Genomic DNA, 26,185 nt, shown 5'->3' on the forward strand with positions numbered 1-26,185 from the left:
GTTTCCTGACATTAAGAATTCCTCGTATCAGTGAGGTCATATGATACATGTCTTTCTCTGTTTGACTTATTTCGCTCAGTATAATACCCTCCAGTTCCATCCACGTTGTTGCAAATGGCAAGATTTCATTTCTTTTGATGGCTGCATAATATTCCATTTATATTTTTAATAAATGAGCAAACTAAACTGAAGCTCAGAAAGTTCCTTGTCCACAGTTTCACAGCCTATGAACGGTGAAATTGAGATTCGATCTTGGATTCCTGGTGTGTGCTCTAGTTTTGGGGTGATACATGCTGTTTGACCATAAATTGTGTCTTTGGGTTGTCTTCTTTTAATCAGTTTAGCTATTATTGTAAGTGGACATTCATTTTTTTAAAAAGATAATACTAGATAGTATTTGCATTATAAATACATCATATTATTTGCTTTAATTATTAAATAGTAAAGTTTTTATTATGTTTAAGCAGGACACACTGAGTCTTGATGATATTTGCTGAGCACCCATAATTCATCTCTCTTTAATTTTCAGTTGTTCTGAGTTTCTTATTATGTGAGCCATTGAATTCCGTTTTTTCCCTTTTGCTTAAGTCAGATTTAGTTTTCTTCCTGTCATTTGCAGGCACAACTAAACAGTCTTTTGAAACTTAACCAATGCTGGTTTAATAGTAATACTTAAAATAGAAAGGTTTTGTGTATGTGTGTAGTAAGATACACAAAACAAAATTTGTCATTTTAACCATTTTTAAATGTATAGTTCTGTGATCTTAAGTATATTTACATAGTTGGGCAACCACCACAACCATCTCTCTCCGGAACTTTCTCCTCTCCCAACCCGAAGCTCTGTACACATTCACTACGAACTCTCCATTCTCCTTGTCTCCCAGTCACTGGCGACTACCATTCTACTTTCTGTCTCTCTGAATTTGACTATTCCAGGTGTCACATATGTGTGGAATTAGAGAATATCTGTCCTTTTGTGACTGGCTTATTTCACTTAGTATAATGTCTTCCAAGTTTCATCCATGTTGCTGCATGTGTTAGAATTTTCTTTTTAAGGCTGAATAATATTCCATTATACATACATACCACATTTTCTTTATCCACCTATCTCTTGATGGACACTTGGGTTGCTCGCACTGTTTAAATATTGTGAGTAATGTCACTATGGACATGAGTGTAGAAATATCTGTTCAAATTCTTGGTTTCACATCTTTTGGGTATATGCTAGAATTGATGAATCACATGGAATTTCTGCTTATCTTTTGAGGTAATACTGTTTTCTCAAGAGGCTGCCCCATTTTTTTTTTCCACCAGCAATGAGCAGAGATTCTAGTTTTTCCATATCCTCTCTAATATTTATTTTCTGTTGTTTTTTTAAATTGTGGTAAAAAACACGTAACATAAAACTTAGCATCGTAATCATTTTTAAATTTATAGTAGTGTTAACTATGTTCACGGTGTTGTACAAAACTAAAATTCTGTACCCACTGAACAACAGTTCTTCGTTTCCCTTTCTGCCCACCGTGTGACAACCCATTCTACTCTCTGTGAGTTTGACCACTTTAGGTACCTCCTGTAAGTGGCTTGTCTTTGTGTTAACTGGCTTATCCTACTGAGCATAATGTCTTCAAGCTACATCAGTGTTGTAGTACAAGACAGGATTTCCTTTTTTAAAGACTGAATACTATTCTATATACATACCACATTTCCCCCTTTTCTTTAATTGTAATTTTTTATTTGCGTGTAGCTGGCACATAATGTTATATTAGTTTCAGGTGTGCACAGTGACTCAACTTCTCTGTACATTATGCTGTGCTCATTACAAGTGCAACTACCATCTGTCACCATCCGCGCTTACGGTATCATTGACTGTATTCCCTATGCTGTGCCTTTTATTCCTGCTTATCACATTTTCTTTATCCATTCATTCGTCAAGGGACATATGGATTGCTTCCATCTCTTGGCTGTTGTAAATAATGCTGCAGCGAACATGGGTTTGCAAATATCTTTTCAAGATCCTGATTTCTGTTCTTTTGGATATATATCCAGAAATGAGATGGCCAGATCATATGGTAATTCTTTGTAAAATTTTTTGTGGAGCCACCATAATGTGTCCCATAGCAGCAGCACCATTTTACAGAAACCAACAGTGCACAAGGATTCTAGTTTCTCCACATCCTCTTTAACACGTGTTACTTTCTGGTTTTTGTTAGTGGCCATCCTAACAGGTGTGAAGTGATAATCTCACTGTGGTTCTGATTTGCATTTCTTTAATGATTAATAATGTTGAACATTGTTTCATATGCTACTTGGCCATTTGTATATCATCTTTGTAGTAATGTCTACTCAAGTCCTTTGCCTGTTTTTAAATTATTAAAATTTGGGTTTTTGGGGGTTTTTTTGTTGAGTTATAGGAGTTCTTTATATGTTTTGAATAGTAACCTCTTTTCAGCTATATGATTTACAAATATTTTCTCCCATTCTGTAGATTGCCTTTTCAGTTTGTTAACTATGTCCTTTGCACAGAAGTTTTTAATTTTGTTGTAGTCCAGTTTTATCTATTTTTACTTTTGGAGCCATATCCAAGAAATCATTGCCAAATCCAGTGTTGTGAAGCTTTGTCCTATGTTTTCTTCTAAGAGTCTTTATAGTTTTAGCCCTTACACTTAGGTTTTTCATCCATTTTGAGATAACTTTTTTGTATATGGTATAAGATAAAGGCTCAACTTCATTCTTCTGTATGTAGATATTCTGTGTTCCCAGTTCCGTTTGTTGAAAAGACTGTTTTTTCCTCACTAAATGCTCTTGGCACCCCACCCTTGTCAACAGTCATCTGACCATATATGTGAAGGTTTATTTTGGGCTCTCTTGGTTTTATTCCACTGGTCTGTATGTCTGTCTTTATGCCAGTACTATGTAATAAATTTTGAAATCCAGAAGTGTGAGACCTCCAGCTTTGTTCTTTTCCAGGTTTGCTTTGGCTCTTCAGGGTCCCTTGAGATTCCATATGAATTTTAGGATGACCTTTTCTATTTCTCCAAATGTAACATGGGGATTTTGAAAAGGATTGCATTAAATCTGTAAATTATTTGGGGGAGTAATTATATCTTAACAATATTAATTCTTCCAGTCAATGAACCCTGGAAGTCTTTCCATTTATTTTCATCTCAATTTCTTTCATCAGTGTTTTGTTGTTTTCAGAGTATGTCTTTCATGTCCTTGGTTAAGCTAATTTCTAAGTATTCTTTTTGATGCTATTATAAGTGGGATTAGAAATTTTTATTTTCAGATTGTTCATTGTTAATGTATAGAAATGCAGTGATTTTTGTGTGTCATTTCATATCCTGTAACTTTGCTGAATTAGTTTATTCTAACTCTGTGTGTGTGTGTAATCTTCAGGTTTTTGCATATAAGATCATGTTTGTGAGAAGAGATAATTTTACTTCTTCCTTTCTAATTTAGATGCCTTTTATTCCCTTTTCTTGCCTAATTGTCCTGGCTAGAACTGCCAGTACTATGTTGAATAGAAAAGATAGAAAGTGGGTTTTTTTTGGTAGAATTTTCTTACTGCAAAAAATGGTGCGTCCTTCTCTCTTTTTTTTTTTTTTTAAAGATTTTATTTATTTATTTGACACAGAGAGAGACAGCGAGAGAGGGAACACAAGCAAGGGGAGTGTGAGAGGGAGAAGTAGGCTTCCCACGGAGCAGGGAGCCCGATGCAGGGCTCAATCCCAGGATCCTGGGATCATGACCTGAGCTGAAGGCAGACGCTTAACGACTGAGCCAGCCAGGTGCCCCTCTTTTTTTTATAGTACAGGACAACGGTATATGTAATATAAATATAATATGACTTTACAAATCCCCATTTTTCTAGTTTGAATTGTTATTTAAAAAGAAAAGACTTATTTTCAAGAGGAGGGTTTCTTACAAGGCTATTTTGATACCTTTTTTTTTTGAAGGTAACCCTTGTTAGATGAGATACTTACACTGAAACTATTGCCTTTTAGTAAATGTATTATAGTACTCGCCTTCTGGGCTATATTCATGTTAAATTCTTTTTTCAGGGTCCTAAAATTATACCCCCGGTAGATTAGATGTCTCGCAATTTGTTAATTCCGTGTGTGTGTGTGTGTGTGTGTGTGTGTGTGTGTGTGTGTGTGTCCATTATATCAGTTACTTTTGAATTGCCAAAATGTTTTCCAGCTTGGCATATTTTATCAGCTTGAATTTTATTTTATCCTTGCAGTACTTTGTCTAATCTCCTTGTGCTTAATTTTTCAACTTCAGTAACTAAAAAGCAGTTATTTTTATAGCGCATTTTGGTCTTTTCACTTGACATATTTCCTTGATGATTCTTTTTGTGCTTAAGATTTAATGCTTATGCTGAAGTATATATTGGAGAAGTAACTTGATTTCTGAGACTTGCTTTAAAGTGCTCCAGCAAAACAAGCAAATGGTAGAGTGGGGGTGTAGACAAAATAAGATTAGTAACATGAAGAGAGTTGTTGAAACTCAGTAATAAGGTACAGGGGGCCCATTATACCATTCTTTCTTTTTTATTGAAATTTTTATAATAAAATGTTAGAGAGAATACATAAAATTACTGTTGAAAATAATAGTTCTTCAGGCTCGATGGTTTGGAGGCTGACCTTTATTTAAAAACCAGTATGGCAAATGGTAGGACGTTTCTAGTAATTAACAGTATCTTGATGGTAAGATCATCAAATTTGATAATGCCCCCAATAAAAATAGTCTTTCATATATTATAGACTCTGTACTTCAGTGACTTTTTCCATTTTATTATTTTGAAAATTTTCAAACTAGAGAAAACTGGAAAGAATAGTGAAGTGAATACCCTTTTACCTATAACGTAGATTTACCAGTTAGAAAACTTTGGCTATGTTTCTTTTATTTGTATAGATGCCCTTCCTGATTTTCTACCTGGCTTAACTATAACTATAGATTTTCCTATTTCTCTCATTTTTATTAGTTTTCGCTACACATGTATTGAACTCTGATATTATGTGCAAAACCCCTTAGATGTATTAGGTTTACTATGGCTGCTATAACAAATTACCACAAATTTGATCATCTAACACCAATTTATTTTCTTACATTCTGGCGGTTAGAAGTCTGAAAAATGTGTTATGGCACTAAAATCAAAGTGTTAGCAGGGTTAGTTCCTTCTGCAGGCTAAAGGAGAGGGTCCATTTCCTTGCCTTTTCCAGTTTCTAGGGGCTCTTCTTATCCCTTGGGTCATGGCCGTGCATCCCGTCACCTTTTCTTCCTCTTGGTACCATTCTCACATTGCCATCTTCTGTAGTCACATCTCCCTCAGCCCCCCTCTTGTAAGGACATTTATGATTACATTGGGCCCACCCAGATAACCCAAGATAATCTCCCCATTTTAAGATCCTTAGTTTTTCACATTTGCACAGACCCTTTTACCATGTAAGGTAGCATATTTACAAATTGTGAAGATCGGGATATGGATATCGTTGGGACATTGTCAATGGCAAAACTCCCTAAATTAATCTACAGATTCAGTGCAGTCCTCCTCAAAATCCCACCTGGGGTTTTTGCAGAAATTGACAAGATGATCCTAAAATTCATATTGAAAAGCAAGCAACCCAGAATAGCCAAAACAAGTTTGAAAAAGAATAGTCAAAATCAACTTGAAAAAGAACAAAGTTGGGGAAACTTCCTGATTTCAAAACCCACCATAGGGCTACAGTAATTAAGATAGTCTGGTAGTGGCATAAGGATAGACATACAAATCAATGGAATACAATTTAGAGTCCGGAAATAAACTCTCACGCTCATAGTGAGTTGACTTTTTACAAAGATGTGAAGACAATTCAATGGGGAATGAGTACTCTTTTCAACAAATGGTGCTAGGACAAGTGGATATCCATATGCAAACAAATGAATTTGCATCTCTTTCTTACACCAAGCAAAAGAACTCAAAATGTATCATAGACCTAAATATAAGAGCTAACCCAAAACCTCCTAGAAGAAAACAGGAGTAAATTTTTGTAACTTTGATTTCTTAGATATGACACCAAGAGGATAAGTGACAAAAGAAAAAATAAATTGTACTTCATGAAAATTAAAAACTTTTGTCCTTAAAGGACACCGTTAAGAAAGTGAAAATAAGACACCATCAAGAAAGTGAAAAGACAGTCCACAGAATGGGAGGTAATATTTCTAAGTCGTGTATTTAAGGTCCTTGTATGCAGTATATACCAAGAATGCCTACAACTCAAAGAAGACAACCCAACTAAAAAATGGACAAAGGACTTGAATAGATGTTTTTCAAAGTAAGGTACACAAATGGCCAATAAGCACATGAAAAGATGCTCAACATTATTAGTCATTAGGGAAATGCAAATCAAAACCGCAACAAAATACCACCTCACACCTACTAGAATGGCTAAAGTAAAAAAGACAATAACAAGTGTTGGTGAGAATGGGTAGAAATTGGAACTCTCATATCTTGCTGATAGGAATGCAAAATGGTGCAGCCACTTTGGAAAATAGTTTGCCAGTCCCTTCAAATGTTAAGCACAGTTATCATACAACCCATCAATTCTACTCCTAGTACTTAAGAGGAATGAAAACATAGTCTACACAAAAGCTTATGCATGAACATTCATAGCAGCATTATTATAGCTCAAAGTGAGCAACAACCTAAATGTACATCAACTGATGATTAGATAAATAAACATGGCACATCTATACATGGAATATTATTTGGCAATAAAAAGGAATGAAGTATTGATACATGGTGCATCAGGGGTTAACTTTGAAAACATTATGCTAAGTGAAAGAAGCCAATCACAGAAGACCAAATTGTGTTGTTCTGTTTATATTAAATATTCAGAATAGGTAAGTTCATAGAGACAGACAATACATTAATGGTTGCCTGAGACCAGGGCAGAGTGGGTTGGGCAGGGAGAAACACAAATAGGAAGTGACTGTTAATAGGAATAGAGTTTCTTTTTGAAGTGGTAGCAATATCGTGGTGATGGTTGTACAGCTCCATGAATACTTGTCCGTGTGTGTGTGTGTGTGTGTGTATACACGTATACACTTTAAATGGGTGAATTTGATGGTATATGAAATATATCTCAAAAATATTAAAAATTAAAAAAATACCTAAGAGATGATTTCGTAAAAACATCTGAAAGTGCACCATAATTATACTTAGAAGAAACATTAGGTTATTTTGGCTTTTGAATTTTCTTTACCTTTTATAATTAGTAACAACATGTATACATAGTATATATGGTATGACCAGGGTTTCATGTATCATCTAGCTACTCAAAATTTCCTAGAACTATTGAAGGGCTAATTCAGGACTTTTGCAGTTAGAAATATCCCACTCATTCCACTCCACACTCATATTATGCTTGCCAGAGCTGTACCAAGATCATAGTTTATTTAATCTTTTTGAAAGTTTAACTAAGATATGATTCTTCCATAAAGATTCTATATAGTATAATTTGTGTGTGTGTATATATATATATATATAGCTGATATATTTTAGGTTAAAATTTTGAATAATACTTTTAGGAGTATTCTAGTGCTTAGTATCTTTCATTGCACAGTTGGTTTGTTATGTATAATTCTTGTATTTTTTTGTAATATAGAGGAGACAGACAAGAAATGCTAATGGTGGAATTGACATCATGATCTTAATTTTATTAGCAGAATATCTGATTCCTGTGCTTTAGGCTCAAATAGTTTTTTTGTTCCACTTTCCTAACTCCTCTTTATAAGCATAATTCATTCATTGTGAAAACTGTATGTAGTAGCTCAAGAGCTCTTTAGCTAAAAGAATACGGAACTTGCTGGTAATGGGCCAGTGAATGTTGTATAGATTAAATGGCTTATCCTGCAGCTGCTGTGCATGTGGAACCTTCATTGACTTTAATTCTCAATTAACTCATTTGGTCTATAGCTTCAGGCCTAAACTGGGGGTTGATTGAAGATGGGGGGAAAAATGACTATATCAGAGAGTGGATGTATTAGTTTCGTCAGGCTACTCTAACAATAATTACTGCAAACTGAGTGGTTTGAAACAACAGAAATTTATTCTCTCGCAGTTCTTGGGGCTAAGAGTCTGAAATCAAGGTATTGGTAGGGCCATGCTCTCTCTGAAGACTCTAGGGGAAGAATCTTTCCTTGGCTCTTCTAGCTTTTGGTGGTTGCTGGAAATCCTTGTGTTTCTTGGTTTATAGATGCGTCATTCTAGTCTCTGCCTCTGTCTTCACATGGCCTTCTTTCCTGTGGGTCTCTATGTTTTTACATGACATTTTCCTTTCTGTGTGTCCAAATTTCCCTCATTTTATAAGAACTCCAGTCACTGGATTAGGCCCACCATAATCCAGTATGACTTCCTTTTCACTTAGTTACATCTGCAAAGAACCTTTTTCCAAATAAGGTCAAATTTATAGGTACTAGGTGCTAAGCCTTTATTTTTTATTTTTTTTAAGGTTTTATTTATTTATTTGACAGAGACCTAGCAAGAGAGGGAACGCAAGCAGGGGGAGTGGGAGAGGGAGAAGCAGGCCTCCCGCCGAGCAGGGAGCCCGATGCAGGGCTCGATTCCAGGACCCTGGGATCATGACCTGAGCCGAAGGCAGTCGCTTAACGACTGAGCCACCCAGGCGCCCCGGTGCTAAGCCTTTATTATGTTATTTTATGGGACACAATTCAATCCATAATAGAAGAGTATGTTTTGTTTTAAGATATATTTAACTATCAAGTTGTGAAATAATTTGTTAGTGCAATGTTTTCACAGAGAATTAACATGAAGTGAATTAGGAGCAATGAAAGATAAAGAGAAGGAATTATCAAGCTTGGGCCATTGTCAACTTTGATGTATAATCCTCCTCTCTTGAATTCCCTGTTAGTTTGGGCCCCTCCACTATTCTCCTTACCTCCCTACCTTCGGCCCCTCACTTGGACTCCAGTATGGTCTATGTACACATAACCTTGCTTTTGGAGAGAGGTTTTAAAGTCAGAATGGATGAAATTACTTTAAGATGAGAGGAATTACCTTTTGTGGCCAGGCTTCTCAGGTAGGCCCTCACTACCTCAGTACAAAACTCAAAACACATGTAGCAAGTAGTAGTTAGAGATCAGTGGGATATTTTTCTGAGTCTGTGACCATTGTCAGATTCTGTAAGTACCTCAGCTTTACCCAGCACTCCAGTTCCTAACTGAAGCTCTCCTTATCTGTCAGTCAGGATTCCTACTTGAGGCCAGGTGAATCTACTTCGGCTAGTTACGCGGAAAGGAATAATGAGATTTTAGAGAATGTATGAGGACAACAAAGCTTTAGAAGGCCGAAGAATCAAACTTTGATGTTGAACCTCCAGATAATTGAAATATTCAGTCACCCTTATGGGACTGTTCTGTTAATCCTGTTTGTGTCATTTCCCAAATCTCGTCTTTATAGCTTAATAGTTGTGAAATTGGGTAAGTTAATTAACTGCTCTGTGTATCAGTTTTATTGTCTTTAAAGTGGAATAGATAACACTGTTTAGACACATAGTGTATTAATTTTCTAGGGTTGCTGTAACAAAGTACCACAAACTGGGTGGCTTAAATAACAGGAATTTATTCTCACAGTTCTGGGGGCTGGAAGTCCAAAATCAAGATATCGGTAAGGTTGGTTTCTTGTAAAGGAAGAATCTGTTCAATGCCTCTCCTCTACTTCTGGTGATTTGCTGGCAATCTTTGGAGTTCCTTGGCTTGTAGAAGCATCGCCCCAATCTCTCCCTTCATCCTCACATGGTGTTCTCCCTGTGTGGGTAACTACGTCCAATTTTGCCCTTCTTAATAAGGACATCAGTCACAATGGGTTAGGGGCTTCATTTTACCTAATTACATCTGAAACTACCATATTTCTGTAAAAGGTCACATTCTGAGGTACTGGGAATTAGGACTTCAACATATGAATTTTGGGGGACACATTTCAACCTATAACAAACACATAGTAAACATTATATGAATGTTAATTATTGTTATTCTGATAGCTAGTTGTATTATGACTAATCTTTTTTCTTCTGTGTGCTGCGTCTGTATGGATTAGAGAGTAAATATTCTTAGAGTTAACTTTAATTTTGTGGACCTTAATATACAAACTTCATGTTGTTTCTTCACAGTAAGGACTCTTCATAGAATGGGTATATGATTTTCCTGTAGCCATGTGATATTTCTTGTGTTTTTTAGGAAAATTCAGATACAGAATAAAAGTTAATAATGTGAGAAGTTGTTATATCTCACGGATGGGAGAGAAGGAGAGAGATTGATTCTCTGATCATAGATTTTTACCTAATAGGTACTGTTCATACAAAAGTAAGATATATAGCTCTGTATCTTTCTCATTTTTTATATTCTTGCTTCTTAGTGCTTTATACTATATAAACATGATCCTTTACTGACCAGATCTTTAAAGGGGAAAACAAAGGATTTTTTTTTTTTTTTTGCTTGTTAAATGATCCTTTATTGAAACATTTTCCTTTGTAGTTAACTAGCTGGCCACTCCACTGCACCACTGTTGATGTCATCTATGATGTCATGAGGGTGGCAGCCATCAACATTGCAGCCCACAGACTGGGCAGTCCCCAGGATTTCTTTAATGGTTCCAGAGAGTTCTCTGGCTAAAGATCGGTGTCGCATCTGTCGGGCAATATTGACAATCTCATCAAAAGTGGTATTTCCACTGTGCTTAATGTTTTTCTGCTTCTTTCTGTCTCTTGGTGGTTCCTTGAGGGCTTTGATAATCAGGGCAGAGGCAGAAGGTACCACTTCAATCTGGGCCTGTCTGTTCTGAATGGTCAGTTTCGCTGCAATCCTTAGACCCTTCCAATCACCGGTTGCCTTGGCGATGTCATCACCAAACTATTTTGGAGACAGACCCAGTGGACCCATCTTCGGGGCCAGGGCAGACGTGGCACCGACTTCGCCACTGGTGCACCTCGGGTACACGACTTTGGTCTCGTTGGGGTCGAACTTAGGCAGCATGGTGGAGGTGGCTGGTGTCGGATGAACCCGGATTCTGGACGACCGAAGAAAGTTGCACCTTTGCCTCCCCGAGCCGAAAGCCAAAAGCGAAAACAAAGGACTTCTATCAGTGGATTTATATGGATTTTGTTTCTTTTAAGCATTGCATCTAAGCCATTCTGGTAGAATTACTATGTTTTCTTAAGTGTGTTCCATGAGTGCTGGTTCTGCTAGATTTTCTGCAATTTGAGGAACAAAAACAGGGGATAAAGAGATTTGGGAAATATTATATCGTGTGTGCCTCTTTTGGATGTTCCTGCTGCTGATTCATGGTTCTGAGGAGTACTATATAGTAAAGAAACCTGCTTTATTTTGTGTTTACCTGGCATTTCCTAAATGTGTGTATCACAGCACCTTTTAGTACAGTTCAGAGTAAGTGTTTACTAAACATTTAATTTTTGAGAGCTTGGACCTGAGTATCCTCTAGTATCCATAATTAGGAATTATATAATTGTTTTTTGGTATCTGAGAACAAAATCTTTTAATGTATAAGGAGATTGTTAAACCTTTTTGTAGGATAACTGTCTGGATTATAGTTGTGTTTTCTAGTTTGCCAACAAAGCTATATTTTAAATGTTTTTGAAGGTAGGATTGGTGTCTGTTGTCCACATATAGATAGTACCTAGCACATAGGAGGCATTTAAATGGCTGAAAGAGAAAAGCAAAGTCGTACAGATCCTTCTTAACATCTTTCATAAATAAGATGAAGAGGGAAAATGACTTTTTTGTTGAATAAGCTGGGTAGTTCTGTTTGATGTATTTTCTGTTGCAGTCTTTCCTTAATTAAAAAAAAACAGCTTTATTGAGGTATAATTGATAGACAGTAACCTGCACCTGTTTAAATTGTACAATTCAATAAATTCTGACATGTTTATATGCTGAGAAACCACAACACAATCAAGATGACATTCTCCTCACCTCCAAAAGTTTCCATGTCAGGACTCTCTCCTCCCCTCCTTGAAATTCCCTCCCATCCCCAGGGAACCACTGACCTCCATTCTAGCTTGCACTTTCTAAAATTTTATAAATAGAATCCTATAACACGTGCTCCTTTTTTTGTCTGGCTTCTTTCACACAGCATGAATATTTGAGAGTTGTCTATATTGGTTTGGTGTACAGTCATTCATTCATCAGATTCCTTTTGTAACCTTTTAATATCTTTAGTTTCTTTAGTGATGTCATCTCTTTCAGTCCTGATATTGGTAATGTGTGTGTTTTCTTTTTTTCTTACTCAGTTTAGTTAGAGGTTTTCAGTCTTATTTATCTTCTAAAAGAATCTGCTTTTGGTTTCCTTGATATTCTCTGTAGTTTTAGATTCCTACCTTATTCTTCATTATTTCATTTATTCTGTTTTGGGTTTAGTTTGGTTTTTTTTTCCAGTTTTTTTTTTTTTTTAAGGTGGAAACGGAGTTTATCTATTTGAAAACTTTTTTTCTAATATAGGCCTTCAGTGCTCTAAATTTCCATTTAAGTATTGCTTTGGCTGTATCCTGGAAACTTTGCTATGTTGGTGTTTTCATTTTATTTAGTGTTTTCTCTTTAATTTCCTCTTTCATGATGGGGATTTTTTGAGACGTTACTTTGTTTTGAATATTTAGAATTTTTTAAAGAAGCTATTGTGTTTTGAATATTTAGAATTTAGAATTTGAATGTTCAGAATTTTCTAGGGATCTTTATGTTGTTGACTTCTAACCCATTCTATTCGAAAAACATATGTTGTGTGAACTGAGACCTTTTACATTTATTGAAACTTGATTTAGGCCCAGAATGTTGTCTTATTTGGTAAATAATTCTTTTACACTTGAAAAGAATGTGCCTTCTGATGTCATGTGGAATGTTCTATAAATATCAATTGGGTCAAGCTGGTAGATAGTCTTGTTCAGGTCTTTCAGTGCTTAGATTTACTGTCCTCTTGTTCTGTCAGTTCTTGAAGAAGTGTTTTAATCTCTCACTGTATTTTCCAACTTGATCATTTCTCCTTGCAGTTCTATCAGTTTCTTCACTGTGTATTTTGAATCTTATTACATGCATAAATGTTTAGGAATGTGATGATTTCGATGATTTGAGGCTTTTATTATCATGAAATGACATCTCCTTCTTACTATTCCTTGCTTTGAAATCTACTTTTAAAAACATTAACATAATCAATGTAGGTGTTTTTGATTAGTATTAGTTTTATATATCTTTTTCTGTCACTTTGAATTTATTCATGTTTTCAGTGGGTTTTTTGTAAGCTGTGTATAGTTTGTTCCTTTTTCTTAAATGCAGTTTTATAATATCTGCATTATAATTGGGATATTTATGCAACTTAGATTTCATTTCATTATTGGTGTGATTGGGTTTAATGCTACCATCTTGCTAATTGTTTTCTGTGTTGTATCATCTGTTTTCTATCATTTTTGTTTATGTATCATCTGTTCATTGCCTCCCTTTTTTCTGCTTTCTTTTAGAGTATTATGAGACATTTTATCTCATTTGTTGGCTTATTATATATAATCTCTGTGTTATTTTGTAGCAAACATCTTTAAATTATCAAAGTTTCTTTCCTTGTATTCTGAGAAGAAACTCCCCTTAATTATGATGTATTATTCTTTTTATATATTCCTAGATTCTGTTTGCTAATATTTTGTTGAGGATTTTTGTATCTATGCCCTTGAGGCAGATTGTACTAGTTTTATTATTATTTTTAAAATGTCTTTGGCTTTTGTATCAGGGTAATCAGATTTGCTAATATTTTGAGAATTTTTGTATCTGTGCTCTTAAGGGGCGGTACTGTTTGTAGTGTTCTTTTTTTGTCTAATTTTGGGAAGTGTTCTGTCATTGTGTAGAATTGGATTCTTTATTTCAATGACACTGAAACCACCTTGGCTTATAGATTTCTAATTTAGAATGTTTTGAACTACAGATTCAGTTTTTTAAATAGAGATCTGTTCAGATCATCTTGTATGAGTTCTGATAGTTTCATCTAAGTTGTAGAGCTATTCATAGTATTCCACTGTCCTTTGAATGCTGTGAAGTCTATAGTGGGTGAGATCTTTTTCACTCCTGTTTTTGGTAATTTGTTCTGCTTTCTTCTTTGTTGGTCCCACTAGGGCTTTGTTAATTTTATTGATGCTCCCAAAGAATTAACTTTTGGTTTGATTGATTTTCTGTTATTTTTGTTTTCAATTTCATTGATTTCTTCTTGTTTATTCCCTTCTCCTTGTTTTTTGTTTATTTTCCTTTTTTTTCTAGTTTCTTGTGGCAGTAGCTTGCATTATTGATTTGAGACCTTTCTTTTTTTCTAATTACACATTAAAAAAAAAACCAAAAACCCACATTTAGTGTTATTAAATTCCCTCTGACTGCTGCCTTAGTTGAATCCCAAAGATTTTGATGTTGTATTTTCATTTTCATTCAGCTTAGTATCTTTTAAAAAAATTTCCTCTGAGATCCTTTGTGAGCCGTTGATCATTTAGAAATGTATTGTTTTGGGGCGCCTGGCTGGCTCAATTGGTAGAGCATGCAACTCTTGATCTCAGGGTTGTGAGTTTGAGCTCCATGTTGGGTATGGAGATTACTTAAAAAAAAAAAAAAAAAACCTTTAGAAATGTGTTGTTTAATTTCCAAATGTTTGGGAAATTTACAGTTATTTGTCGTCTGTTATTCTTAGTTTGATACCATTATGATCAAAGAACATATTCTGTATGATTTCAGTAATTTTAAATTTAAAATATTTGTGTTATGACCCAGAACATGCTCTGTTTTGGTTAATGTTCTATGTATAGTTGAATAGAATATGTATTCTGTTTTTGTTGGGTGGAGTGCTCTGTAGATGTCAATTAGATACCTTTGGTTTTTGGTGGTGCTCATTTTTTTAATATCCTTGCTGATTTTATCTAGTGTTTCTCCACTTATTGAGGGAGAGATAGACACTTACTTCTGCTCAGGTACTGAGTGGAAGGTAGGCACTGACTAAAACACCTGACATACATCTTCCTGGAGGGCAACAAAGGAGGTTTGTATAAATCCATGTTTTAGAAAGTCAGGGGGGAAAAAACAACTGTGCCCAGAGGAAAGATAGAAAATACACTGTCTTTTTTTGGCCCTGGGCAATTTTTTTGTGCTAGCTGAAACAGAGAGTAAGATTTAGGAAAGAAAAACTAATCCTTTATTTTAATAGTAAGTTTTTTTTCCCATCTTGCAATGAGAGCCAGGAAAAAAAAGCTTTTGATGCCAGATTTTCATGAAGCTTTGAGGAACAAGAGAGATCAACATACCCTGAGAACTGCCTTGGGCTTGAAATGTGGGGATTCAACCAAGAGTTCACTTAAACCTGAAGATATTCTGTGCATAGTAGAAGCAGTAAGATCAATTAAGGCTTGGTTAGAAAAGTACAGATTTTACCTTTATTATTATTATTTTTTGTAATACTGAACTCTTGAAGAGTATCTGTTTTTTAGGGCCCTTTGCCTTCCCTCCATGGAAAAAAAAAAAGAGGAGCAACTAACACCCTGTTTATAAAATTAGTAACTTAGTTACATGTAGTTCTTGATATTTTATAAAACCTTCTTCATGCATATTATCTCATTTGATCCATACAAGCCTGTGAGATTTGTAACACAGGACTTCTCATCTTTAGGAATCTCAGGTTAAGGGATTTTTCTCAGGTTGTAGTATTGAGTAGAATAAAGTTTAGGTGTTTTCATTCTTACTTGATTCTTTCACATCATACACTGCCTTTGAAAGTATGTACCTGTTTTCTGTAAAATGAGTAGAATGACTTTAATTAAAAGATTTTATTGATTTTATAAGTATTCCAAAGATCATGTACTACTTCATTTTACATAAAGATAAATTTAAAATACTATAAAAAGTTTTAATAGATTTCAAACATTGATTTAATTATTAACCTCCTCTTATATAAACTTGTTTTTTAATATCCTTTGATTAATTGCCAGTTGAGAATTATAAATTTTTATATGTTTTTAATGGTAACTTTTATGTGATTTCAAATTTTTTCTCCATTCTTTTTTATTTTATTATTTTTTCATTAGAAAAATTAAAAATTGTATATCTTAATAGTTGTGAAATTTCTCTTGTGATTCATTTGGCTATTTTCCCCCATAGTTGGAATAAGTATTATATTTTGTTTAAAAAATTTTTTTCTATGATGGGTTTATAATGTGGTGAGAAGATTTTATTACTTTTTCCTATTTGGTTTCGTTATGTTTTGGTTGTCATACACTAACATCTTACACATTTTATTTATTTATTTTATGTTTTTGTTTTTGTTTTTTTTTTTTAGAGAGAGAGCGAGCTTGTGGGTGGGAGTGGGGAGGGACTGAGTGAGAGAGAATCCGAAGCATGCTCCATGCTCACCACAGAGCCAAATGTAGGGCTCTATCTCACAACCCTGAGATTATGACCTGAGCCAAAATCAAGAGAGTCGAAGGATTAACCAGCTGAGCCACCCAGGCACCCCTCTTATACATTTTAAACCTATGTTATTTTGTTCTCTATTTCCTGTGTCATCATTACTTTTTTATAATTTTGCTTTATAATTTCATCATGTTTTTGTTTATGTTATACATTATTGAAATTACACTGCAATTGTACATTAACATTTTTCTTTAAAATATTTTTCCTAAAGGCGTTTTTTATCATCAGGTTCAGGGTATTTACTTAAATATGATTAAAATATGTCAACCAGAAAAATAAAACACTTTATACATGTAGAGTGAGGAAATGAAAATCAAAATTTGTGTGTAGTTGTCTTTGTTGGTATTTTGTTGGAATTTTTGACAGAATTTCTAACTACATGTGTTTTCTTTTTTTTAAGATTTATTTAGTTGCACATGGGTGAGCAGGGGGAGGGGCCAAGGAAGAGGGAAATAAGCAGACTCCCTGCTGAGCAGGGAGCTGGACACGGGGCTGGATCCCAGGACCCTGAGATCATGACCTGAGCCAAAACCCAAGAGTTGGATGCCCAACTGACTGAGCCACCCAGGCACCCCAAATTTATGTGTTTTCTAATGTTTAGTGAAAAAAAGTTTTTTAAATGAATAGAGGGGCAGCTGCACGGCTGAGTTTGAAGAGCATGGGACTCTTGATCTCTGGGTTATGAGGTGAAGCCCCATGTTCAACATAGAGCATACTTAAAAAAAGCCAACCAAACAAACAAAATGAACAGAGAGAGGTGTGTGTGTGTGTGTGTGTGTGTGTGTGTCTTTAAAACAGTTTTTAAAACTATACGGGACTATCTCAGATTTGTTACAAATAGCAAATAAGGATTCTGTTATAGTATCATTATTATCGTTATCATTATTGATTTGAGTACCTTCAGTAAGTGGAGGCCCAGATCTTATTGTTGACTGGATAAATTAATTCCATCAGTAATATAATCCTGCAGCATCCATGTTGTTTGGTAGTGTTTTATGGTTATTGTTTTCCTGGTTTTAATTTAAATTTATTATTTACCTCAGTATTCTCTAGTATATGTTTATATAACATAAAATATGGTAGCAAGGAAGATTCATGTTCCACAGTGAATAAAAATGAGTCATTGTGATAAGTTTTTTTTTTTTTAAAGATTTTATTTATTTATTCATGAGAGAGAGAGAGAGAGAGAGAGAGAGAGAAGCAGGCTCCCAAGGAGCAGGGAGTCCGATGCGGGACTCGATCCCAGGACCCTGGGATCATGACCTGAGCCGAAGGCAGACGCTTAACCATCTGAGCCACCCAGGCGCCCCATTGTGATAAGTTTTGATCTTAAAATACAACTTATCTTGATTTAAAGATAAAATTTTTGTAGAATCGATTTTAAAATGACAGTTTTCCTTTTCAGATTATTATTCACCAGTTTGCCAGATAATCCTTTATATATCACTGCCTTGCTTTTGTAAAAGGTGGGCTCTAGTCTGAAGTTTATAATCAGGGCTGTGTAGAAGAAAAAAGGTGGAGCTTTAAATAATATAACTGTATGATTATATTTTCAAAACGGTCTCAAGAAGTACTATTCTAAATAACTAAAAATTAATTAACAAGCTGGGAAAATATTCATAGCAAATATGATGAATGAATATACAATGAATATTAATATATAATTAATACAAAGCAATATAAGAAGATAAAGGAGTAAAAATTATTTAGAGATTCTCAAAAGGGTAAAATACAGGTAGTAAAAAATATCAGCTTCATCATTTAAAAATCATAGCAGGGGCGCCTGGGTGGCTCAGATGGTTAAGTATCTGCCTTTGGCTCAGGTCATGATCCCAGGGTTCTGGAATCGAGCCCCGTATCGGGCTCCCTGCTCAGCGAGGAGCCTGCTTCTCCCCCGCCCTCTGCTTGTGCTCTCTTGCTCTTTCTGTCAAATAAATAAATAAAATCTTTAAAAAAAAATCATAGCAAACCATCAATAAGAACATACTTCTGGCAGCATATAAAATATTCAAAACAGTGATAATATCCAGCACCATCTCCAATTAAGTGACTCATTGGTTACTGGAAAAAATGTATAAAGTGGTATAGTCTTTTTGAAAACTAGTTTGATAATTTGTATCAATAAACTTAAAAGTCTAACTTTGACTCAGTAATTCTTTGTTTCCCAAGGGAATAATTCTAGGTATTTAAAATTTTATATGTAAAGATAAAATAGTTATTTATGATAAATAATTATTCCATCTTAGGTAAATGATTCAATAATTTTTGGTTCATTTATTTGGTGAAATATTGGGCAGCTATCAAAAATTGATATTTGTAAGGAGCATAATAGGATGGGTGAATGCTTGTAACACTAAGTTAGACATTGTAGACAAGTGTAATTACAAATACAAACAGGAACAAAAGAATTCATGAGTAGATTAAAAAGGAAGATAAGATTTTAAAGGAATATAGTAGACATTTATTTTCACTTTTAAGCACAACCAAGATTTTAAGTATTTTAAGAACATCTGAAGGTTGCTTGAAATTTCTCGGAGGCACATACATATCTGAATTGTGCTCTTTGCAAAGTTTGTGTGTAGGAGGGAGTCACTTTCATTGGTAAGTGATTATAGCCAGCTGCCCAGTTCCTGTATGTCAGTTTTTGCTTTTTCTGCTCTTTCTCAGATAAACAACCAGGGGAGGATATAGTCTATTTTGGTGCTACTTGAGAATTTGAAGATTCATAAATTTCCCAGACATAGGGTGGCTCAGATGGTTAAGCGTCTGCCTTTGGCTCAGGTCATGGTCCCGGGGTCCTGGGATCGAGTCCCGCATCGGGCTCCCTGCTTGGCGGGAAGCCTGCTTCTCCCTCTCCCACTCCCCTGCTTGTGTTCCCTCTCTCGTTGTACCTCTGTCAAATAAATACTATCTTAAAAAAATTAAAAAATAAATTTCTCAGACATAATCATGTATATTTCAATGATCCACTTGGCTTTTGTGGCCTCTGTGTTGTGAGGTTATATAATTACTCCCTTTTGAAATGTTTTTCCTCTTTCTCTTTCTTCCTTTTTTTTTTTTTGAGACAGAGTGTGTGAGAGCTGGGGTGGGGGAGGGGTAGAGGGAAAGGGAGGGAATCTTAAGCAGACCCCCTGCTGAGCCCAGAACCCCAAGCAGGGCTCAATTTCCAGACCCTGAGATCATGACCTAAGCTGAAATCAAGAGTCACCATGCTTAACCCACTGAGCCACCCAGGCGCCCTGAAATGTTTTTCCAATTTCTAAGAATTCCTTAGTGAGCTTATTTATTTATTTTTTTTAAAGATTTTATTTATTTGACAGAGAGAGACACAGTGAGAGAGGAAACACAAGCAGGGGGAGTGGGAGAGGGAGAAGCAGGCTTCTCTGTGGAGCAGGGAGCCCGATGTGGGGCTCGATCCCAGGACCCTGGGATCATGACCTGAGCTGAAGGCAGACGCTTAACGACTGAGCCACCCAGGCGCCCCTTAATGAGCTTATTTTTAAAAGGAAAAGACAAGGCTTTATCCAGTTACTAGCATTAAATTTTCCATGGACAATATCTTTTTGTTTTTCCTGCAGTGCCTCATCTTCTGTTAATCCCATCCAGACTTTGTCCTTTATATCTATTGAAGTTCAGTTTGTATATTACTTTATCCATGTCTTTACTAACATGTTCAGTCTTTTCTCTTTTTGAATATATGAAATACAGTTAAAACTGTTGTAATGTCCTTGTTTATAATGCTATAATCTATGCCAGTGGTTCATACTTATTTAGTATTTAATGGAAAAATATAAAAATACAAAACCACATTTTTAACGTGTAAGCTACAAATACTATCCACCAAGTTTAAGAATTAGAATATTATAAGCCTGTTGTATCACCTATCTCTACTAACTTTTCTAAATGTTGTTAATGTTCGTATGTGTCCCTAAATAATATATTGCTTAATTTTGCATGTATTAATATAAATCACCTCTTTTTTTTTTTTTAAAGGTTTTATTTATTTATTTGAGAGAGAGAGAAACAGCATGAGAGGGGAGAGGGTCAGAGGGAGAAGCAGGCTCCCCGCTGAGCCGGGAGCCCGATGTGGGACTCGATCCCAGGACTCCGGGACCATGACCTGAGCCGAAGGCAGTCGCTTAACCAACTGAGCCACCCAGGTGCCCCATAACAGCATTGTTAAAAACAAAACAGAGATGAAAACAACTGAAATGACCATTGACGGGAAAAGAAATGAATAAAATATAACATTTATTCAAAATACTACTTTAGAGGAGTAAAAATAAACAATGATAGGTATACACATTAATATCAACATCAATAGTATTAAGGAAGAAGAAAAAAGTTTTAGAAGAATACACACAGCAAGAGGTGATTTAGGGCGCCTGGGTGGCTCAGTTGGTTAAGCGACTGCCTTCGGCTCAGGTCATGATCCTGGAGTCCTGGGATTGAGTCCCGCATCGGACTCCCTGCTCAGCAGGGAGTCTGCTTCTCCCTCTGACCCTCCCCCTTCTCATGCTCTCTCTCTCTCTCTCTCTCTCATTCTCTCTCTCAAATAAATAAATAAAATCTTTAAAAAAACAAAACAAAACAAAACAATGCTGTTATGAACATTGTACATGTCTTCCAATATACATATATATGAACTTCTCTGGTTTATGTGCCTTGGAACTGTATATTTTGGTCATAGAGAAATTCTTATGGAATCTTATTAAATTATCCCAAATGGATTTTCAAAGTGGTTTTTAGTCATTTACAATGTTTCTCTTTATATACACATGCATATATATATGCATACATATATATACACATCTGCATGCAGATATACATATGTATGTATATATTTATTACAGCTAACATGATGATTAATATCTTCCTACCCAAATATATTCACTTTTTTCTTATTTTTAAAGATTACTTATTCCCATAAGCAGAATCATTGATTTAGAGGATGAGAATTCTGTTATTTTCTTAAGCTAGCTACCTTCTTTTAATTTTTCAAATTATTTTTATTTCCCATTTACTCTTTAATTTAGTTTTGTTAAGATTATATATGCATAACATACTCAAATAGTTCTACGAGATTTATTATTAAAAAAAGAATAATGCCTTTACCATTTACTTTTCCCCAGAGGCATTCATTTCAACATTTTTGCTGATTCTCAAGGTATTTACCTCCATATCTAAGTAACCTGCCCATGTTTCCACTTTTTAGTTTTTAACTTCTTTGGCTTTCTATAATGAAGCATGAAGATTTAGCCTTTCATTTCTTCTGACTTTGAGAACCATCCCAACTTTACACATGAACTCTTCCCTCATCTCTTTTGTTCCAAATCAATAATTTAGTGCTAACATTTTTATGAAAAGTAAATGCAAAACTGAATCATTTAACAAACTACAATTACTCTTCTTTTTGTTTGTTTTAAACAAAGGAGGATGATGGTAGAGGAAGAGGCAGTGAGGATTTGGGAATCAATAAGGAAGATTTGTGTTGCAAAATAGAAAGAGAAATTGTTAGTTAACAGAAAGTCAGAGATTCCATGAGTGGGAGAGGAGCATGAGAATATTTATTTTGCTAGCCAGGTGTAGTACTGATTAGAACACTGGAAGTCTATTAAAATGACAGGTATATATCTTAGTAATAAATAGTTTTTATGCTCTTGAGGTATTGGTTTAGTCTGAAGACTAAAGAAATAAAAAGAAATAGGTAGTCCCAGGAAATAATATAAGAACCAGTCACTGAGATCAAGTGACTGCCTGGGGGCAAAGCATATGAAGTTTATTCTGAAGTTTTAGTGTTTTAGACCAGGACAATGGTAATAGGGGAAACCAGAATTTATTTTTTAGTACCTTAAATTTCAAAGACTTGTGTATATTTGACAAAAAATTGTTTATGATCGTGTTATCCATCCTCTTGATACCTGTGTCAGATGTTTTGGTTGAATTCCTTTTTCTCTAATATTAGATTAAATTTTTCTCAGCGTAATTAAAGAGATGACCAATATCATTTCTTTTCCATCAAAATTAGTCACGTTATTTTCTCGCATCTAAGGAGATGATATGTTAAATCCAAAGGATCATGTTAGTTTCTTCATACATATTTTTGTACGTGAAAAGATTCAATAGGTATTTGTAGTAAGTGACTGCGTACTCCACATTTATTAAGGTTTAATTGTTAAAGTGTGACTAATGCTGGCATATTTCAAAATTTGGCATTTTAGGACATTTTGTAACATTTTAAAGATTTTCCTTTTTCTTTTTTATTAAACTCAAAATACGAGTTTTTTAATGCTGTCATTGTTCCAACCTGTCTTAATTCCCCGAACGGTTAATTCTGATAAGATTTTTACATTTTTATTCTTTCACTGAGCAAACTGGAATTCTATAGGAGGAATACTATCTATCCTTTGAATATAAAGTTTTCTTCTTTCTGAGGCTTGTGGGATTGGCCTTGGATGATCTAGTGAAAAGATGGAAGTCAGATCTGGATTAAATTCTTTGCTGCCTACTAGCCAGATGAATTTGTTAATAATTCAATAATATTTCTAGCAAGGTTGTTTAGAATATTCCAAATAATGGAAGCATACATTAAAATAATAAAAAGACATTTTGTGTCCAGTTTAATGCCTTCCACATGTTATATGTTCAAAAATTATAGTTATGATTACTGGAATCATCATCATCTTTTTGTCCTTGGTTCCAGTTCCTAGATGTGTTTCACAAAGAGCGGATGTGAAAAGAAACACTGATAGCGATTGTATGGGACAATTAAACAAGAAGGGAGAATTTAGTGTAATCTCTCCATTCTCCTGGCTGGGTGAGTGGGGGGGTTGCTACTTTGTCTGTTGTTTTCCACCCCCCCCTTTCTATAATTAATCTCTTTTATTGAAATCCTGGTTTGTGGCATAATCAGTAAGGAGAATAATAGGGCTCTTTCTCCCTCCCAACCAGTAGAATCCTTTGTATCCCAAATCTAGTATGTATTTTGGTTATTTTTTAAAGTGAGTAGCTGTATTTTTTTAAGTGAGTATACAGTGTGGATGAACGGGATGGAGCAATGGGAGAAGGAGTTGGTTAGATAATGTGATGGGGCCACTGTTTACCTTAAAAAATTATTGGAATTAATCATTTATATTCCTTTCACCCCTACTAGATGGTAGACTTTGTGAAAAGATAAACAATATTTACTTTCTTTTTGTTCCCATAACACCTAACATAATACATTTTATCTTTATCTTTCAGTGGTTGCACCTTTGTGCTTTGTTTTCCTTTTTTAGACTTTGCTACTTGGGGTGAGAAATTAAGTCTGGCTCATTTCTTTGGGGTCTGTGACTTATAAATGTTTGATACTCAATAAATGGTTTGTATGAATGATTTGAATTGTTTCCAGAGTGACAGATCAGCATTCATAAGAATAAAGCAACTTTTGGCTTTATCTCTAGAAATATATAACTGGAAGGAACCTTAAAGTTGATATACTCTAGCTCTTCATTTTTCAAATAAAGCAACTGGTACCAAAGATGGCAAGACTTATATTCAAAAACATATATGGCAGAAATAGAACCCAAGCAGATTCATAGTGTCTTTCCCCTCCTTTTTTTTTCTTAGTTGTGATATATTTCCTCCTTAGGTTACAGAAAAAAAGAAACACATTGATAACCGGCTTGAAAAGAAAATAATGCTTATTTTCTATTGTGTGCATGTCTGTAGTGCAATTCTATATTGTCTAGTAAGTGTTTTAAGGTAAACATAGCATTTCCTCATTGATGATTACCGTGACTGGAGTCATATGTAGTTTTCAAAAAATTCTCTGAAAAATAAAAGTTAAAATTTAAAAATCAGATAAAAAACTTTTTGTATTATAATCCACTCCACATTTACATAATAGATTGGTGTATAAAGTACTTTGGCATTCATTAAATTATTTTGATTCTGATGATAGTCTTAAGAGTTATGTAGGGCATGACTTCTATGCTGTTGGCATTTTCCATTTACATTTGCAGATGAAAAAATTGAGGCTCAGTGAGGCCTTATCTTGTGACTGTGATGACCTAGTGAGTAAATTATGAGGCAGAATCCTAAGCCCATATGATTTAAAGGTTTTTCAAAACTCTTTCCAATGTGGTAGTCCAAAGTCCCCTTAGTTATATACATTTAACAAAAATGCTCAAGGTTCTACCCTATGACCCAGCAATTGCACTACTGGGTATTTACCCCAAAGATACAAATGTAGGGATCCGAAGGGGTACGAGCCCCCAGTGTTTATAGCAGCAATGTCCACAATAGCCAAACTATAGAAAGAGCCAAGATGTCCATCAACAGATGAATGGATAAAGAAGATGTGGTATATATATACAATGGAATATTATGCAGCCATCAAAAAAAGAAATCTTGCCATTTGCAACGACGTGGTTGGAACTAGAGGGTATTATGCTAAGCTTTCTCTTTCAGAGAAAGACAAGTATCATATGATCTCACTGATACGACGAATTCTTAAGCTCAGGAAACAAACGGAGAATTGCTGGAGTGGTGGGGGGTGGGAGGGATGGGGTGGCTGGGTGATGGACATTGGGGAGGGTATGTGCTATGGTGAGCACTGTGAATTGTGTAAGACTGATGAATCACAGACCTGTACCTCTGAAACAAATAATACATTATATGTTAAAAAAAAAAAAAAAGATAGTAGGAAGGGAAAAATGGAGGGGGGATATCAGAGGGGGAGACGAACCATGAGAGACTGTGGACTCTGAGAAACAAACTGAGGGTTTTAGAGGGAAGGGGGTGGGGGGATGGGTTAGCCTGGTGATGGGTATTAAGGAGGGCACGTAGTGAATGGAGCACTGGGTGTTACACGTAAACAATGAATCATGGAACACTACATCAAAAACTAATGATGTAATGTATGGTGACTAACATAACATAATAAAATAAAATTAAAAAAAAATGCTCATGGTTAAGGTGCCATTAGCAATAACCACTGTTCAGCTGCCCTTCCGTTTCATTTCCTTTTGTCATCTTGTGTAGCACTAACTATATATACGGTGTTCAATCAGTAGATATTGGAGTGGACAGGTAACAAAGTGGTTAGTTAGCATCGAAGTAGTAGGCTGTGACTCTGCTTAAGTAAAAAATGGTAATATGTAAGTGCTCGGCATATATTTTAATAAGACTTAAAAAAATCACTTCCAATTAAGAGAATATAGTGAAAAACAGATTTGATATTCTGTTGAGTAATTGGAAAACAAAGTAATCTTATATCTAAAGCAGTTGTGTTTTTTAGAAATAATTTCTCTTTTAAAATAGAAAATAGAGTTTTAGAACTGAATAAGCTGCTTACTCTTGAAATTTTGACCTTTAGTTTTAACATTTTAGTTACCTTAGATATGTCTAAGAGAAGTAAAAAAATAAAAACAAAAAATAACTTTCTCAAATTCTAAGTATGCACAGTTATTGTTAACATCTTCATAGAGATCTTTTCATGCTTCTTGCTCTGTATAATTCTATAAATAGAATATGTTAATTCTATAAGTAGTTAATTCCTCTTTTAAATTTTTTTATTCAGTGATATGAAAATCCCTCAATGTAAGTTGATATTAGGTCTGCATAATCCTATAAACTGACAGCATGATAAGTGCTAGCATGCTAAATTATTTTCATGATTTATTATTCAAATGGTGGACATTTGTTT

General features: G+C 34.9%; 1 protein-coding gene and 1 pseudogene across 1 annotated transcript in view; one reads left to right on the forward strand and one right to left on the reverse strand.

The window, feature by feature from the left end:
- The window catches only part of COG5 (component of oligomeric golgi complex 5), a 305,665-nt gene that overhangs the window by 113,760 nt on the left and 165,720 nt on the right, over nt 1-26,185 (forward strand).
- On the reverse strand, nt 10,540-11,052 carry LOC110574285 (annotated as a pseudogene).

The sequence above is a fragment of the Neomonachus schauinslandi genome, chromosome 12, assembly GCF_002201575.2.
Source record: "Neomonachus schauinslandi chromosome 12, ASM220157v2, whole genome shotgun sequence".
NCBI classification, from domain to species: domain Eukaryota; kingdom Metazoa; phylum Chordata; class Mammalia; order Carnivora; family Phocidae; genus Neomonachus; species Neomonachus schauinslandi.